Here is an 18,575-nt window from a genome sequence, read left to right on the forward strand (position 1 = left end):
AACCACAAGGATTGCAGCTTCTCCATTTGCCGCTTCACAAATGTATTGTCCTAAAATGACACTACAGGATCCAGTTTAATTTATAGACTTAAACAGCTGGTAGTTAATTTATTACAGGTTTGTGGGTCTTGGTTCTTTATTCCCAGATTTATGAACAATTGATTTATTTTATAAAGCTGGAAGAATACTTGTCTTTTTGTGGTCTCAGAAAACAAGTCTTTTACTTTAGCCAAATGAAACATTTTAAGCCCTTGGCAATGACAGAAACACAGTACACTTTACAGTGGTATAAAAACAAATGTCAAGTGTGAACTTGTAGAAGTGCTGGCTTACTTAAACCTCTTAAGCTGCTCCTCATCTCTCATTTGAGGCTAGCAATTTGTGGCGACATTAGCCGCTAGCTTAACACTCTTGAAGCTCCATCCAAAATGTTCAAGTAAATGTTGAATTGTAGGAAATGACGGCACCAGAAGAAAGAAAGAAAGAAAGAAAGAAAGAAAGAAAGAAAGAAAGAAAAGCATGTCTAATAAGAGGCGATATCTTTTGTCCTGCTTTAAAACTTGTTCCTTTTGTTAATTATCCATCATGAGAGTAATATAGCCCTTACAGTAAAATCTACTGGCTATCCTGTGCACTCATAATGTCTCATTTGGGTAAAATGAGGACATCATCATACGTAAAGCTTTTTTATAACGTCCTTGAATAACTGCCAATGGCATGTTTTGAGAAAAAACATTAAAATGCAACTGGAAAGAAAGACAAAGAAAGTTTAAAAGTCCTCGAATTGCTTTCAAATAGGTCACTGAGTTTTGAATGGTCCGGTCAAGTTTTTCTGCTTTCATCTTTGAGGTATTTAGGGAAAAAAACATTACAGAAACAGCTACTACTGTACACTAGAAATGTCAGAGGTGAAGTAACTCATTCTAACATCTTAACAAACCTCCTTAGAGATCATATTTTTCATATGGAACAATTAAGATGAAAGTAAAAGATTTGAGGGAAAACAGGCAAAAGTTGAAAGTACTTTAGAGGATTGAATCAATCAAATCTCTCCATCGGACAGCATGGGAGGTCTCCATCCTCTCCACCCTCTCCCCCCTCCCACAGCCAGAGGTGTGAGTAGGGATTTAGTGAACTCTCCACTAACCCCCTCCTCTCCCTCCCTCGTCTGTTCATCATCCCCCTCCCCTGGGGTGTAGCTGCTCCACTCCCCCTCAACAAGCTCCAATCCATCACTCCTAAGATTTCACTTTAATAGGTGGTCCTCTTCCTCCTCTCACACTGCATTACGGGACAGTTTAGGATGTAGAACAAGACAGTGGAGGATAAAAACAATGTTTTTGTATCACCGTGAGAGAAAATGATTTTAAGTACTTACACCAGAGCATATTTATCTTCTAACAAATAATTTTCAACATACAATGGTGTTGATATGGCATATTTCTCTGTAATGTTATAAACTTTGAACTTAACTCAAGATGCCGCTCACAATGGTAATGATTGCATTTTTTTCAAAGGAATTTGGAATTTTTGGCATTTGTTTTCTTCTTCATATCGTATCTGTCTCCATTGTTTACAGTTGTTTATACTGTTTAACTGGAGGAACACAGTTCCTCTCACCTGTTTACAGAGTACTGTAAACAAACTCAGCCTTGCACAATACTAGGAATATAATGATATTTTCAGGGGATTTGCTCTTACACAAGGTATATCTTTGTTTCAGGACAACAGTTTACAATGTGCATTTTTTTCAAGTTTATTGTTACATATATCATGTAAAAAAAAAGGTAAAACGTGAAGAAAAAAATCATTAAAATGCTTACAGCATGATTTTATTTCGATACTTAGTGGTAAAAGTTTCTTTTGTTTTTCAAATTTTAGCACAAACTACAATAACACATTTGAATTTCTCAGTACACCTGTAGAAATGCTTTGTTATTCTGTTGTTCCCCAGTTTAACTGAGCATGTGAAAGTATAGCATGCTGTACGGGCCCTCCAGAGCTGTGCCATAACTACCCCCTCCTCATTCAAACAGAAGGCAGGTTAGTTGATATTCAAATGGCTCTGTTTGTTATCCTTCATGTCCCGTGTGTGCATGTGAGCCCAGTATAAAGGCTTGTGTCCTTTTGAAGGAGATCGCACCAGGAAAGTAAAGGGGAAGGAAACCTTTGCTTTGGTGTTTTATATATCGACAGGAATGACTTCCCTCAAATAAAGACGTGCTCCTTTCTGCTGCCCGGGCTGGAACAAGCTTCTTGTTTCCTGTCCTGAAAACTTGGGGCATGTTCGAACAATGCACCCGGCCAGAGTACAGCAGATGTCACGTCTTGAAGATCTGGTGTGTTTTATTATTTTGTCTGACCGCAGGTTCAGACTGAAACATATGTTTACAGTATTTGTGACATTTGAATGAACCGACTCAATTGTGCCATTTGGATTCATATAAATGCTGAAACAATAGATAGCAGCTTTTGAACTGTAATGTTGAACAAAAGGCCAAGATGAAAGTGTTTCCTCCCAGGCTGTAAAAAAAAAGGAAGAAAAAAAAAACATTTTCAGCCATAAATGGTCAACACACAATAAATCAGACCACGTGGACAAAGAAACCAATTAATGAATCCTGGTAGAATAAATGTTACTCTAAATGTCTACATTTCTGCAGACTGCAGTGTCAGCGTTACAAAGGCTTCACTTCTTCTGCCTCTCTCCACTGGGAGCTTGCCATGCAGAGTTTCTCACTCGCCGCTGCCCCCTCATCAAATTACAGCCCTGCTCCCTCCTGTCATGTTGGCAAACAAAGGTCTTAAAGCGCACTCCCAGTGTAATTGCCTCTAATCTCACACATAATGTGCTCTTTCATGTCGACTGGTCGCAGAGAAAAGGGAGCCGTTGTTCTGTCTGCTGTCTTTTTTCACCCACTTTCACTTTGAGGAGCACGCTTTAACAGTCTGCTTTCTTTTCCATTTTGAGGGGGAAAGAAGATCTTTATTGTGAAGCAGTGTAAACATTTGGACAATATAAAAGTTGCTGGAATTGACTGTGGACGTAAAGACGTTTGGAGCAGTCCCTGCCTCTCTAAAATGCCCATAGTTCAGAGAATAAAGTAAACACCATGAAGTTGAGAAAACTGTGCATGTTGGTGCAGTCCTTCTCCTCCACCTTTGGCCTGGTTTCTCTCCGCGGTGAGCATCAGGCAGTCTGCAGCTGGAAGTGTTTCCGTGGTTTGGCCAGGTGTCTCTCTGCCCTGCCTGTGACAGAGGCCTCAGCAGGGCCTGGGACTGAGTGTGGGAGCTATAGGCTGAAGGGTGGCTGCCCCTCCTTCATCTGAAATGTCCCGCAGACCCACCTGACTGGTGGTCAGCTGTAACTGATCCAGTAGGATAGCAGCTCTGGTGGGGGAGTAGAGAAAATTAAGACGTGTGTGAGCGTACAGGGGGAGAGACATGGAAAGAGAAAGAGAGAGGGGGGGGGGATAATGGAAATGTTGGACAAATTCTCCAAATGTAGATGTCTTTTGGTAAGAAACATAGTCCTTAATATGGTTTCCAGGGGCTTTGGCGAGCTAAGATAAAGATATCGAGTAAAAAGCCTAGTATCTGATGTCTGTGCTTGGTTGATGGCGAGTAGGGAGAGTGCATGGTAAGAGGAGATGCAGTGTTTCTAAAACATTCAGCCAGGGGCTTTTTTAAGGGACCCAGCTGTGCGCCCTGGAGGTCTTGCAGCTCGAACTAGGGCAAAAAAAAAAATCAGCATGGCCAGGTTGCAGCCCCACAGCCTGGTTAGCCATGACCTGATGTTCCAGGAGCGTTGGTGAATTGATGGGCCCCAGGGGAGCTGTCATAAGGGCCCTCGAACAATCAGCCATTCATGCCTGAAGCCGCAGCGAGAGGGCAAAGACATGATCAGAAATGCTGAAAAAGCAGTTTCTAGGATTGTGATTTGAAAATGTCTGTTTTCTTTTTCACCAACATTTTCCGAAGATATTAAATTATTTCAGATGTGGCACAAAAAGTTGTCCTCAAGCACCAAAATGATGATTCTAAGCTGAGAAAATTGTTGTGAAATTTTAAGAAGAGTATGTAATAAGTGCAACTCCACTGTGAATGTGGGCAGAATATTTTGGGATAATGTGGCTGAACTGGCCAGATCCCATCACGCCTCATCTGCCAGGTCTACACTCTGCTGTTGCATAAGACATCTGAGCCCTTCCAGACATCTAGACTAGTCCTTATGTGGACAAAAATAGGTTTGTTCATGGTGTCCCCTCGCCCAAATCCATTTACCATGACTAAATCAACCGACCTTCCTTCAGAGCTGACGCCTTTCGCGTTCAGAGATTACTGGCCCACAAGTCAGCTTCACATCAGTTACATTGTTCTGTCAGTTACTGGCCAGCTATTTTTAGAGTGACGACAAATATACAATGGAAGGAGGCTAGTGGATTGGTTTGGGGAAGAATTTCCAAAGATTTGAAGCCAGGGAACATCTGTCCTTTCAAAGGCATCTCCTCCGTGGTATGATCAGAATCCACTGCAGGGCTGAAGCAGCGCCACTACAAGTCACAGAACTGGCATGCAAGTCAAAACAGAAGTACAGGAGGGAGGGAGGATCCTAATCAGAGCTTAAACTGACATATCAGTCAAAGTGCATGTTCACAATGTCCCTTTCAAATATTGTTTTATAGAACAACAACACCCTCAAAAATCACGTCATTTCTATAATCCAAGAAGAGAAATTGTGGAAAACAAATTCAAATTGAAAAGCAGATTCAAATAAATCAGGCATAGAAATAATGAAAATGTTGAGTTTAAAAGATTCATTTATAAACGGCTGCTTTTTAAGCAACAATCTTTGGTACAGCAAGATCTGAAGGACAGTGATCAGAACATTTTCAAAGCTAATCAACTAACTGTTCGTTTTCGGATCATAAACAACACTCTAACATACAATTACAATGTGTCTTAAATTATAGTCGACATATACAAATATATTCCTTTAGTTGGTCACATGACTTTTCCAGCCAGGAAGAGGACAGACCTTTGGAGATGTAAATCCTAGTGTGTGTGTGTGTGTGTGTGTGGGGGGGGGGGGGGGGGGGGGGGTGCATGTGTGTGTGTGTGTATATGTGGGTGTGAGTGTGTGTGTGTGTGTCTACAGTCTTTGTTTAGTCTGTCTGCGTCAGAGATGCTTCATTACACTCATAAATTCAACCTCGACGACACTCCCAGCCCGACCTTTCACTCTCTGTGTCTCTTGTTCTTACTGACAAATATGGAAACAAACACACACACGCACACGCACATCCACACACAAAGGAAATGTGCATAAATGTAAAACGCAAATGCAAGGACACCCTTTAATCTCTCAGTTAACTATTTATTTATTTATCTGAAAAATGACATTTTTGGAATTAAAACAATGAAAATACTTGATTTTACAAAAAATGTTAAAGGTAGAACAATGCATTTAAAGGAAAAAAAATAAATAATACAGCATTATACGATGACTAATATATATCAGTGTTTAATATACTGTATAGAAAGTATTATGAAAGGATTCTCCTAACTACACAAGGTTGTTTAGGTCTTCAAATCCTTTTTAGGAACATATTCGCAGCAACAAATGTTTTTTGAAATTATACATATATCAAATAGTCTCTGAATTTATTATCATTATCAATCTGTGTGTGTGATTTGTTTCGTAAATTATTCATTGTTGCTATCATATTACAGTGTTATTGTATGACTTTGCTGAAAATTGAATAACTGCACAAAAGAATTAATTGAATGTGATTTTTTTTTTTTTTTCCCTGGACTTTCTGTGTTTTACTTTCTCAGCCATGCATCACAGAACCAGTGAGGAAACTTTGAGGATGAACAGCAGACTAAATAAACTCACTGAAAGCAGAAATATCACAAACCTCCACTGGCTGAGAGATGGATGACTTCTGGTTTCTAAAGAGTCTTCTCTTAGTTTGTTCACTAACATCTTTCGATTGAAAACCAATGTTTATTGTTTACTTGGAATGAATCAGAACGAGTACATATTTCAAAATGTGTGACACATCTTTTAAATCCCATCCATTATAAAGTTATAGTCCACTCCAAACACAGAACAAAACACATTTAAATTTCCAAATGCTGTATAAACCTTTGAATAAATCCCAGATTTTCAGCAATACCACATATGTCAGACTTCATTCGAGGAAAACCTCTTCAGATATTTGTATTTGATAGAAAAAAATTAAAATATCACATCAAAAGCATTTAAATGACCTTTTGTATACCCAGGGAATTAAAGTTGGAATATATAGTCTATGAATGTTTGTTTGCTTGTCTTTTTTTGTGAATGATTTGGGGGGAAATTTGACTTTGTCATCATGTAATCAATGATATTTTTCTTACTGATTAAAATAAATGCATGTTTTGTTTTGCTTCACTTCAAGCAGCTTTTCCTATTCAATTTTGCTTTACAATGAGAATTTCTCGATTCTTTATTTCAGCTGCTTAAGCAACAGTGCTCAATGATAACATTTAAAAATTAAAGGTCATTAAATTGTGTGTAAATATGTTTTTCATAATCGACTGTTGCTCCTAAAGTCCTGTTAAACACACTCACCACCGTCCTCCGCCTCGTGCTGCAGCGAGCTGAGAGATCATCAGAGATCAATGAAACACCAACAGCGTGAACCCGCAGAGTAGACTGCAAGTCTCTATTATACACACACACACACACACACACACACACACACACACACACACACACACACACACACAGGTCCCACTTTCATGGTGAGGTGTTCTTGTTTGACATGTTCGAAACAGAATCCTTCAAATGTTGATACTGTGAAAGAAAAAAAACAAAACAATTGAAAAAGGAGAAAAATACAGTTTTTTTGAAAGGTAAATAATCAGTAAATAAATAATAAATATGTTTGATGGGCTAGTCCTCTTAGATATATTTGAAAAGTAATGATTATTCTATCATACAAAAAAAAGAAATCATTTAATGCCAACACCGATGTAACTGCAGTTGTGTCTTTGACATGTTTTATATATTTATCAGAGTCTGTTACTTTTGTACAAAAAACCTTCCCTATAGCTACAGTATGTCACCGCAATTTTCCATCACTGATTGATCACACCTACAGTACAGTCCATCCTGTTCATTTTCAAAAATACGCACGGTTTCTGTGAGGTCACAAATTACAATACGTGCTGGGAAATCTTAAACGTTTAATTTGTTATTTCCTCTTTGCTTGCTTACCTTAAAGATGATTTTTGTCCAAATATATCCACAGGATCAACATATTTTGTGGAAACATATTTGTGAAATATATGTGGACAAAAAACACATTTAAATTATAGAAAGAAAGGCGGACAAATAGCCCACAATTCAAGAAGACACAATATTAAATATTAGGTTGAACTATAGGTTGAGCTATGAATCAATGTACAATGAAGAGAGAAAAAGTTCAACATAGATGTCAAACGCCTTAGCAGGAAAAGAATCCCTCTATAATTACATTTTAAGAGCAGAGGAAGCTGTAGGTTTGAACCCCGTCATTTAGTCGGAATTAAATAAACACAGGCCCCATCAGCGTCAGATATGCCCTCACACAGGCACGGTGTAAATGATGACATTCACGGCCCAGAGCAAAAAAAAATCTAGGGTCATGATAAGGGTACAATGAAGAACTGTGTTGTTTTAGGAAGCTGATCTATACATTAACCAGCATATTATTTTTCTATATCAGTATTTGCTATCCTGCCCTCTTTTAAAAAGGTTAAATCAGTCTAAAAATGTGACACTACCAATGCTAAATTAAATATTAAGCATAAAGAAAGATCTTGAAGTAGCTTGCTGTTTCTTTTCCATTGACACAACACAAAGGATGATGGCTGCCATATATTTACAACAACAAATGGGGTAACATTTGGATCTGAAATACTGTAATAGATGGAGAGAGTAATGTGTTGTTCATGGGGAGGTTTGTAGGATTTCCACAGAGGTGAAATGTGATATCTAACAGCTCATGTCGTGGAATTTCTATTCTTCATCTGCCCCGGCTCGTCTCTGATGCCGAGCCAAAAACCGTCAGCGTACTAAACCTCTGTGGAGATATGCATTACCCAGGGATTACACTGAGTCAATGACAAACAATTATTGTGAGCAGATTTAACATCAAAAGCTTTCATTTGTGGATCAAAGTGATGGACTTTGATTTCTATGTGGACATCAAGTTAAAATATTCATTTATTTTCAAGTTTATATTGTTTTTATGATGTAGATTACATTTTTTTTTTGCCGAAACTTTTATCCACATATATTATTTCATTTGTAATCTTTTTTTTTTAATTTATTTACTTAATTATTGATGGTAAGATTAAAATAAATGCTACAGTATATTTGAATTTAGAGAATTGTTGACTTAACTTCAAATTACAGACATATTTTTCCTTTCAAGTGAGTAGTTTGAACAGCTCAATAACACAGACATTAGACTCCTCCGTTGAGCTCCGTTCCACTCCAGTTGTAGCTTAGTGATTTAGGTTGACCTTTATCACCCTAAGGTCAACATCAACATTGTTTTAAGGTGTCATTGTGTGGGTGGGCATTATGATGCATTTTTATAGGAAAAAAAAATCCAAATGAAACTTGTCTTTTCAGTGAAATCCCTCAACCAAACCTAATAGCAAAAAGATCAAATATAATAATGAAGTTATTTGTGCAGATTTTCTCAAGTTGCATCCTCACATTAAAAACTATATGAATTGTAAGTTGTTCTACCCACTAACGAGCCTCCAGAGATCACACACTAATTGTCTCAACGTTGCAACGCACCAAATATTTAGAGTAATACCTGGTAACTGTGCTATCTCTAACACCATAAACTGTCAATCTCTGCCCTGCCGCTAATTAAAAAGGCTTTATTTGTTTGCACACACTCTGAGGGCAGACTGAAACAGTCAGGCGTGGGGGCAAGTCATGCCCCCTTAAATCACTCCCCTGTGCCAAAATGCTGACACCAGGAAAAGATCCTGACAAAACATTCACCATGTCCCCAGAGTGGGCGAGACAGAGAGAGAGAGAAAAGGATGGTTGGATTTTTCTGAATCATTCTTTTCTTTCTCAAAGTTGTTGTCATCTTTTCATGGAAGGTCAAACACGTTTATCCACATTTCTATGACTTTTTCAAACAAAGTACAGAAGAGGGGTTTTTTTTGTTTTTTTCCAGCAGAAATAACATTAACCATGATCTAATCGCTTACCATGTTCTCCCGGGCCTTTGTCCCAGCTCTTCTTCTTCATCCTTTTCTAGTTTTGTTTTTTCTTTTTGTTCGTTAAGTGTCATTGCTGTTGTCGCTAGAGTGGCTGTGTTACCATCTGAAATCAGGACGTCCCGAGGAGTGACACAAAGATGGAGCTGGCATTGAATAAAAAGACATTTTAATTGTGTTGGACCCTGCAGGGCATCAGCTGCTGCTGAGGCGTCATGGCTCTCTGCTTCCACCTGTCTGTCTGCAGAGGTACTGCTTCAGAATCAGACATGCAGAATATGCTGAGTAATGCTCAGAATCATGTAAAAAGGACTTTACTTCCATTACAACCCATTTCTGAAACATTTGAAGGTTTGATTAAACTGGAATATGGTGTTTTTTTTAACAGGAGTGTCTTTCTTTGATTTTAAATAATACAGAAAACAAATAAATTAGGATCTTGACATTACTGATTTGACTGACTCTCTAGAGGGCAGCAGTAGAAATTGCTTTGATCCTGACAGAATCTTCATGAATGACTGTTTGGAGAGCGAATCGTCTGTTTTGCATGACTTTACAGCTCAACAGGAAGCAGTTGAAACATTAAACATAAATAGTAATCAGGCCATAAGTAAACCAATCAGCAGCTTTGTTTCAAAATATGCACCAATCAATTAGCAAATGGGTTTCCTTCCAAATTAACCGACCAAATCAAAGCATCTCAGGAAACATGTTACGGGCAATCTACAGTTTGTTTTGCTTAAATGTCGACCCTCTGGCAATATGTACTCTCACTTTCAGGATTTACTTAAAATGCTGCTGAGATTGTGCAGATTGTAAACAATATCTGATTATCTCTTCTTCATCAGCACCCTTTCTCTTTCTTAAGCTTTAAAAAACACTTCTCTTTCCTTCCAGGCTTTTGAAAGACAGCCTGTTGGCCTCATTTGTACTCCCGCCGCACTCACACAGCTGTCTCCCAGCCTACAAGCAGAGCTTCATCACCTGCATCCAGCTGCAAACCACAAACAGATTGCAGTTTTCCCCTGGAGGCAGTCAGGCCATCATCGGCACGGAAGATGAAGAGGCAGAATATTACATAAAACTGGCCTTGCTGCACATCAATAAAGGACTGTGTGCACGACTGTAAGTGTTTGTAACAGTGACGGCTGATACAGTAGTAGCCAGGAATGTTGTCTGAGCATGTGACAACATTTCCCAGACCACTAAACATTGAGAACAGACCAAAGAGGCAACATATTGCATTGATTTAGTCATTTGACAAATAGCTTTGGAATGAGTATTCCCGCCCAGCCGTTTGCAAGCGGTTGCTATGAGAAGTGGATAAAAGGAAAGATGGAGTCTTATTTTAAGAACAGGAAATGAGACAATGACAGCAGACAAACTTATCACATATTGAGATGGTTGTGGTATCTGTGGTGAGACATTTTCTCGGGATGGTTTCTTTATTGTCTCTCCATGCATGAATCATGAAGTAGTTATCGCAGAGCTCGAGCTTTTAGTCTGTCATTGGGTTGAATGAAAGTAAGGTTGAGACAGTATTGGCCAGCATGGCGACCCTGCAGTAACAGATGAGTGACAGTCTTGGTGACTAACATTAACTGCTGAATATAGCAGTGTCCTTCCAGATATTCTTGTTCATTATTTTTTTAAACTGCTGATCAATGGAGAGGCATAACATAACCTGGTAGCAGTTTGTCAGATTCTCTCATTATGTATAAAAACTTAAACCCTGAACTAATAAGAGAACCTTCAAACAGATGTACAAGTCAGATTTGATTCACAACGAAATTGAATGTAACGATTGAGATTTCATAAGAATCATTTAAACTTTAGATCTATGAACATTGTGTATGTAATTTTTACCTAACTGCTTCAGAGTAGTTAGGTAAAAACCTAACTGCTTCAGAGTATGCCATAACCACAAGATCAACTTTTACGTTCTGTGTATTTACAATCAGCACTAAACATCCACAAAGGCTTTCAAAGTGTGTCAATTCTAAACACTTTGATTGTCCTCCATTTGATTTTCATTAATCCAGCAAAATCTCAAATGTTGAACCTCTGTCATCGAGCAGCTTACTTGGGAAAACAGGATTACTTGCTATGGCAACAGCTGGAATCAGCACGTGCAAGCAGAGGAGAAAAATGATCCTGGTTAACTGCTGCAGATAATGACGCTGCTATATTTATTTTTTTCTTTGGCAGGGACAACCCAGCCATTCCACCCAGAGAGAGTCCGTTCTGACAGAGGAGCCTCCAAATACTCACAGGTCAGAGGTGTCAAGTGACTTTGAGATTGTAATTACTGGAAGTCAGAGTTGTGCTCTGCGGTGCGGCGAGTCAATGCAGTAATGTGTTTAACAAAAGAAAGATCTGAATGTGTGAAGACAATAGAGGGTGTTTCATTATGTAAGCAACTTTGTGATTACCGGTATTCCACATGTTCTCCTGTGGCGATTCATTTAAGACACATTCAGTGATTGCACTGAAGCAACTGCAACATCTTGATTGTGACGGAGATCACTTTATATGCTTTGAAACAGACTTACATAAACTAGTGAGTGATGAAAGAGAGGAAACACAATCTGATGCATTAGTTCATGCTGGAAAGAAAAATCTGCATGGATGGGTGCAATAATGTGAGGAGTGCACAATGATATCAAAAAGAATATTGAGGAAATGTTTAAAGAACCTTAGAGGTGTGGTCGGAATCTTAGTAGGAGCAGCTCCTTCCTTGGTTTTATATCTTCACTCTTGTTCTTTTATAGTGTGTATTTTTTGACTTAATTAATCAGAATTCAAATAAAAGTTGCCCTCAACATTATTTAAAACTCACTATATTGGATTTGATTTCGAGTACTCTTTCTTCCCCAAAGAAACAACTTAATCAACACATTGACTACATCTACCTCAGTGAAAACAGAAATTATCATTTTGCAATTTTCTTTTCCTATCATAACTGCTGGGTTCAAGATGTCTCGTGCTTTAATCTCAAATGTTTCTTCTAGGTAATGCAGTACTACGAAGTGGAGGTTTAAAGTTTCCTCAACACATGTTGCCTAAAGTTGCACAATAGACCTCCTCTGCTCAGTGAAGCGCTAACATATCAAAGGGAAGCAACACACGTGATAAATTGAGGTTTGAGCCAATTTGATTGGCAGTCACTTTTTTCATTGCTTTGACTGAATGTTGGTTGGGCGATAAAAGACTGACACAAGATATCAGATGCTCAAAGATGATAGTTGGGAGTGCAAAGATGTCTTATTTCTTGCTGCAAATGATTACAAAAAAACTACCAAAAATAACTGACGCATCACACATTTCCCTGATTTATTTATTCCTCCCATTAAGTGCTGCTGATAATGGCTTGCTGTCTCTATCCTCCCAGGCTGCAGGTCACATTCAGGTGGAGCTTCTGTTTGACGCCCCAGGGCAACAATCCCAACCTGGCAGACCTTTTTTTTTTTTTTTTTTTGTTATTTACTCTGTGACCCAGGGGCCCCAGACAGTAAGCCTGGCAGCTTGCTGTGCTTTTATTAATGTTTTTCCGGTCCATCACTATATGCATTGTGCCAAAAAGATGGCAACTATCAAACGAGACGGAGAGCCCGAGGTGAGAAAAGGTCAAAGAGATGTACAAACAAAGGCAGCAACAGGAGATAAGATTTCAGACAGAGAGATAGCGAAAACATTGGGGTGAAGAACATGTTATTGCCGTCACTGATTCAGGTCAGATGGGTGTGAGACATGAGTTGGCAGAGCTAAGAGCAGGGGCTTGTTGGAATATGTGTGGGGCCATAGGAAGTGCTGTGTGGAGAAGATAACAGTGTGTGAGTGTGTGTGTGTGTGTATGGTGGTGGAGGTGAGAGGAGGTGGGAGGGAGGGAGGGTTGAGAGAGTAACCGTGTCCTCAGCCCTGCCCTGCTTTCCTCTATTCACTGCCCGTATCCTGTCTGTGCGCTGCTCCCTAATGGCTTTTAATGAGCCACCGGTGGATCCCGCTGCTTCCTGCCTTCACACAACATGGCAGGCCAGAGAGCTAGTGAAAGGATGGGAGAGGGAGAGAGAGTTAACTGGCTTGAAATAGCAACACAACTGCCTCAAAGGGCTTGTTTCTCTACTTCAGGTCGACAGAGAACTATTAGGATATTAGGACTACACCATAAAAACAACACACAGCAATTGTGTGATAAATGATATTTTGCAAGAAAATCATATAATGATGGATCATCATTTCTGAATAAGTGAAGAATAGAACTAAAAGGTTCACATGCAAGGTTATAGTTCCTTTTCATATCAATCGTTTTGTTGTCCTTTGGTATCTGTTCCACTTCTTTTCATCTCCTCGCCTCTTTTCACTGCTGGCTGACAACATCCATCTGTCAACTTCTTCTTTTACAAATCAACTAATTACATGTTACCCTTTTTCATGTCACACTGTATGTCCTTCTGTGAGGAATCCCAAAGTGGTGAAATGGGGACTGAAATTGCCAGGGAACTTTGTTTATTGTGTTTTGAAAATTTGGAATTAAAATTAAATTAATGTGGGGTAGCGATTGGATAATTATATGACACAAGTCAGAACTACGATATATAAACATTTCAATATTCTGTCCTAACCACTAAAAAGCAAAAAATCTAAAAGGCTCTCTTAATTGTCACTTTCTGCTGTCTCCTTCTGTTGTTCATCTCAGGCAGGAATCCATGGCTCAGAGTTGTGTCTCTTCGTTCTGTCTCTTCGTTGTGATAGATGACAGGTGAGAAAGTCTTTGTGATCCCTCTGACACTCTGTAATTGAGTTAAGAGGGCTGGATTAGAGGCTCCTTTTGAAAATGGCTGAGGTCAGTGCTCTATTCTGCCTGATGCATAGCTCTGGAGAGTGAGAAAAGGCCTGACATTGCTGGCAGGAATGTGTATGCATGAGATACAGAGATAGACTGGGGAGAGAAAGAGGGAGACAGTTGTGGAGGAGATTGTGCAGGGCTTTGAAGGTGTTCTTTGAAAGGATTGAAAAACAAAGCTTGTAACGTGGACCATTTGCCCTTTGGTGTCTGTCTCAAGCTGATTTTATCAGCCGTAGTTTGCTAGCATAACTAAAGCTAATGTGTACACAAAAAAATTGACTAACATGTGTTAAGCTCTGTGAGTTGGTTGAAAAATCTGTGTCGATAAGAGTTTGTAGGTTTCCATCCGGTTTAATTTGAAGCCAATAACTCAACCTGTAGGTTGTCTCCAAGTTTGGCCAATTGTGTTTTTCTGCTACATAGTTCAGGTCTCTTGTAAAATACATTTTCAATCTCAATGGGACTTCCTGGTGAAATAGAAAAATAAAAAATGTGCGTGACCAACTGATAATATACCATGGTATAAGTTAGTCCAAAAACATCAGAATCCTAGCATTAGTCCCATGTGTGGTTAAGAAGAATCCCTCGTCCTCACTTTTTTAAACTGTTGGCCTATGCTACAAATTTAACAAGAGAAAGGGACCCAATATATTGAATAACAGAGAAAGTTTGCCTGAAGAATATGGCAAAATAACTGGTATACTCTGCAGAAACCAGCTATTTTGGGTTCCAGTTCTTAAAAGTTTTTTTTTTTTTTTCCTTTTTATTCGCAAGCAGTCACCTGACAAACCTGAATAGATAATTAATGTCGTACCCTTTTGTTGGGAATGCTAGTACTGTAGATAAACCAGACATGCAGACGTTTGCATCGTCTGATGAAGATAAATGACCAAGGTTGAAACTGTTTGGTAACCTTTCCCACCGTATATGTTTGGTATGTTAAAAACATAGACAAACACAACACCCTCTGAACTATTTTCATTATGTATTTATCTTGTATTAAGCCTCATAAACGGTTTCATTGAGTAGAGAAATCCAAAACATGCTGGGTTAAGCATACACTTACACAGTTTTCAGTGGAATAAACTCTTTCTATGTCTGCCTCGTCCTGATCATTTCATAGTTTCCAATCAGATGATGATCCTCTATCAAAGTTATTGACATGATGATTGCTTTTCTAATCTACAGTCCATTTTGAAATGACAAGAAGTCAAGGACATGATGACAAAGGAAAATCAATCCACTCTTCCAATAAAGCCTGATAGCTTTATATTTGCATCTTTTTGCTGTTGTTCTTGCCTGAAACCTTTCTTTTCTTGTTGCCATCTGTTTCAGGTATACTGTTATGTTTTTGAATGTGACACAGTAATCAACTGCAAACAGCAGAAATAGCAGTAATTTATTCTAAACTGCCAAGAAAAATCCTCATTTTTTACAGTCTAACAATCAGGTAGTGACAGCAAGTTTCCCCCCTGAAGTTCAACCCTTGTCCTCACCCTGGGAGGTAGACACGAGTAGAGTATTAGATGGCCAATGTTTACTGCGCAGGCTAATATAGTTGTCATGAAGTCCTGCTTGGACCCATTCACAAACCTGGTGAAATTGGGTGGGCCGAGCCCCTCCTGAGTTGATAACGATGATTACAGCAACATCTGCAGTACCCGCAGGAATGGAAAAGCTCTGAACTGTGGATGACCCGTACTTTGGGAAGAGAAAGACTTTAAATTATGTCAAGTGGGCAGACATAGCACTCTGTTGTATGTCAGCATACTAAAAAATATGTGCACTTGCCTAAGTAGTTGCTTTCAGTGTTGTAACTCCAGTTGGAAGTTGCATTTTTATAGGAGTTGTTCAAATAACAGGACCAGAAGTGCCTCTGGTACTGCCTAAAATGCAAGTTTGGGTTGAGTAAGCCATTACCTGCACGGATTTGGCTCGTAAACAACCCCTTTTACTGGATAGAACCTACACAGAAAGCGAGGCTGTACTGCTGCCATGGCTGCAAATGATTACTACTGTTTTAGAGCCCCAAAGAAAAGAGGATTCCTGGTCATTTATTATTCAACGTTAGCAAACAATACGAGTTCGGAGCTAGCAGAGAATGTTTCGTTAGTTAATGTTTCGCTTTACAGCTACAATAAAGGAGTTTCATGTTAAAAATCGGTTTCATTTAAGCGTCATCAGACAAAAACAGAGTCAGGCCTATCCCACAGAGTACAGATCTTTATCTAGCGTGGCTTGTTTATAAGCACATTTGATCTTTTCGATAAGCATTCTTCTTTTGTTCGTTGCACTTAAGGTATTTAACTAAAGACAAATTGAATGGGCCTTGTACCAGTAATTTAAACAGGTAAATAGAATGACTAAAGCATATTGAAGGTTAAAATAAACCTTTCTCCAACATCCCTGATCTCACACAAGTGGTCTCCATAATGAGTCATTAGGATGCATTAATAATGCCCTCTTGTTCTTCTTTAAACAGGAAAGTATCACACCCATACAAGTACAATATTAACGGGTAATTAAAAGTCTTTCATTGGTTGATGTGGGTCAATTTGTAAATTCAGGTATTGGACTGCATATCAGAAAGGGAAAAAAAGAAACACAACATCTTTTCATTTTAAATCATCCAACATTTCTAAGCGAAACAAGAAATGGAGTTAAGACCGAGCCAAATCAATGCTGCTGTGGTGACATCAACCAACAGATGGTGGTTAGGTTAATGTTAGTCATTACAGTTATAAAGGCAATGATGATGACAATAATAGCTCCAGCAGCAGAAGAGGATTACAGTTGCAGGTGGTGGGATGCTAGAAGAAGGAAATGTGTATGATTGTGAATGTGTGTGTCCTTACAAACACCTGAGTGTCTTGGCAACACTCAAAGGAAGGGTCCCAGCCATCGGACATCCATGATGCAGAGCCCACTCCCTTCAGTAGACCCCCTAATCAGCAGAAACAAAGGGGGGAGGGAATATAGAGGCTCCAAAATAGCATTAAGACTAGGTGGTGTGGAAGGATGTAAGGGATTTGTTGTCATGGCTTTCATGTGTTTTTCTGGTTGATTTGACAGCAGACCTGGTAAAAAAAAAATCTCATTATACGTATAAAACGACGGGACTGCAGATTAACCTTGCTTTTCCTTTTGTGCCTTTTATGATGCAAATCTGGTAGGTTATTGTCTGTGCATGCATGGGGTGGTATGTGACTTCCTCAGGTGGTCATTATGAAGTGACAGCCTGACAAACTGTTGCTCTAGTGGTTGCATTGACTTCCTGACCCCACAGGCAACAGCGTTTTCCCTGATTGACTTTTCCTCTTAGATCCCACACAAGAAGGGGAGGAGAGTTGTAGTTTCTGGGGATGATTACATCACTAATCTTGACGTGAATCTGGCAAATCAACTAAATATTGAATTGATGTCCTCTAAAGTAAGTGGACAGAGATATATATTTGATTTCATATGGAGTATTTTCTTTTGTTTATGAAAAAATAATTTCTATGACTTTCACAGAAATCCTTTCCAACAACACATACCAGCCTCCCTAAATGTAACTCAAAGCAGGCCCTTTGTCATGATAAGTCCCTATCCCTACAGAGAAAAGTCCATCAAAAGCAAAAGATGATAAAATGGACAATAAGCGGGGGCCATCAGGTCCCCCCTCCTCTTGGGGCCACAGATTAGGCCTCCTGCACTTCCTTTGGAAAACAGGCAACCGGACCCAGAGGAAGCTCCTGTCAGCTGTGCTCCTTCACCTCGCTGGCCTCTCTCACTCTAATTTGTAACTTCTCTCTCACTCTTATTCTCTCTGTCTGCGAGATGAAACACAGGCCTTTCCATCCACAACTGGCCGCCGTACTCCACCCGGATATCACAGTCCGAGCCTCATCAGGCTACTGCAGCGTGTCACACTTAAACCCCCCCCACCCCACCCCACCCACACACACACACACACACACACATAATCGTGGCTGAATTTTGAAATGATTATCATTGCAATTATAACAAACCATACTATGTGTGTCATGTGGATGGGTTGTAATTATGGAGGAAGAAAGATCTGTGAATAGAACAGCGGTGCTCCTGCTGAGAATATCACGCAGCCTGCTACAAGGGCAGGAGAGTGAGAGGATGAAGGATGGAGTTGGGGTCAGGTGGTTAATAGTGATTGAGTATGGGCTCCCCCCCAACTGCAGAGCCAGATCACTGTTTAAGTCATCAGACAGATAATCATGTCGCCTTCACCTTCCTTGTGTCTTGAAGATGACCCAGACAGCATTGTCAGAAATATAAGTGGGTTTTGCAGTGGGCTGCATCATAACTGTGGTCCTTTTTTGTGATCAAAATTTGTGTTGTTTTTTGGGGGGGGGTTGTCTTTCAAATTAATTGCAAAAAAAAAGAAAAAGAAAAAAATCTAATACCAACATACTCAGAGTATCGTGGCTGC

General features: G+C 39.4%; 1 long non-coding RNA gene across 1 annotated transcript in view; it reads left to right on the forward strand.

The window, feature by feature from the left end:
- Positions 1-18,262, forward strand: part of LOC306826715 — a 147,995-nt gene extending 129,733 nt beyond the window's left edge. Inside the window, exon 3 of the long non-coding RNA XR_013779481.1 lies at positions 18,248-18,262. This is a non-coding gene — a long non-coding RNA (uncharacterized lncRNA). The remainder of the gene's footprint in view (positions 1-18,247) is intronic.
- Positions 18,263-18,575: the final 313 nt, after the last annotated feature.

This window comes from Symphodus melops (genome assembly GCF_947650265.1).
Source record: "Symphodus melops genome assembly, chromosome: 7".
NCBI lineage: Eukaryota > Metazoa > Chordata > Actinopteri > Labriformes > Labridae > Symphodus > Symphodus melops.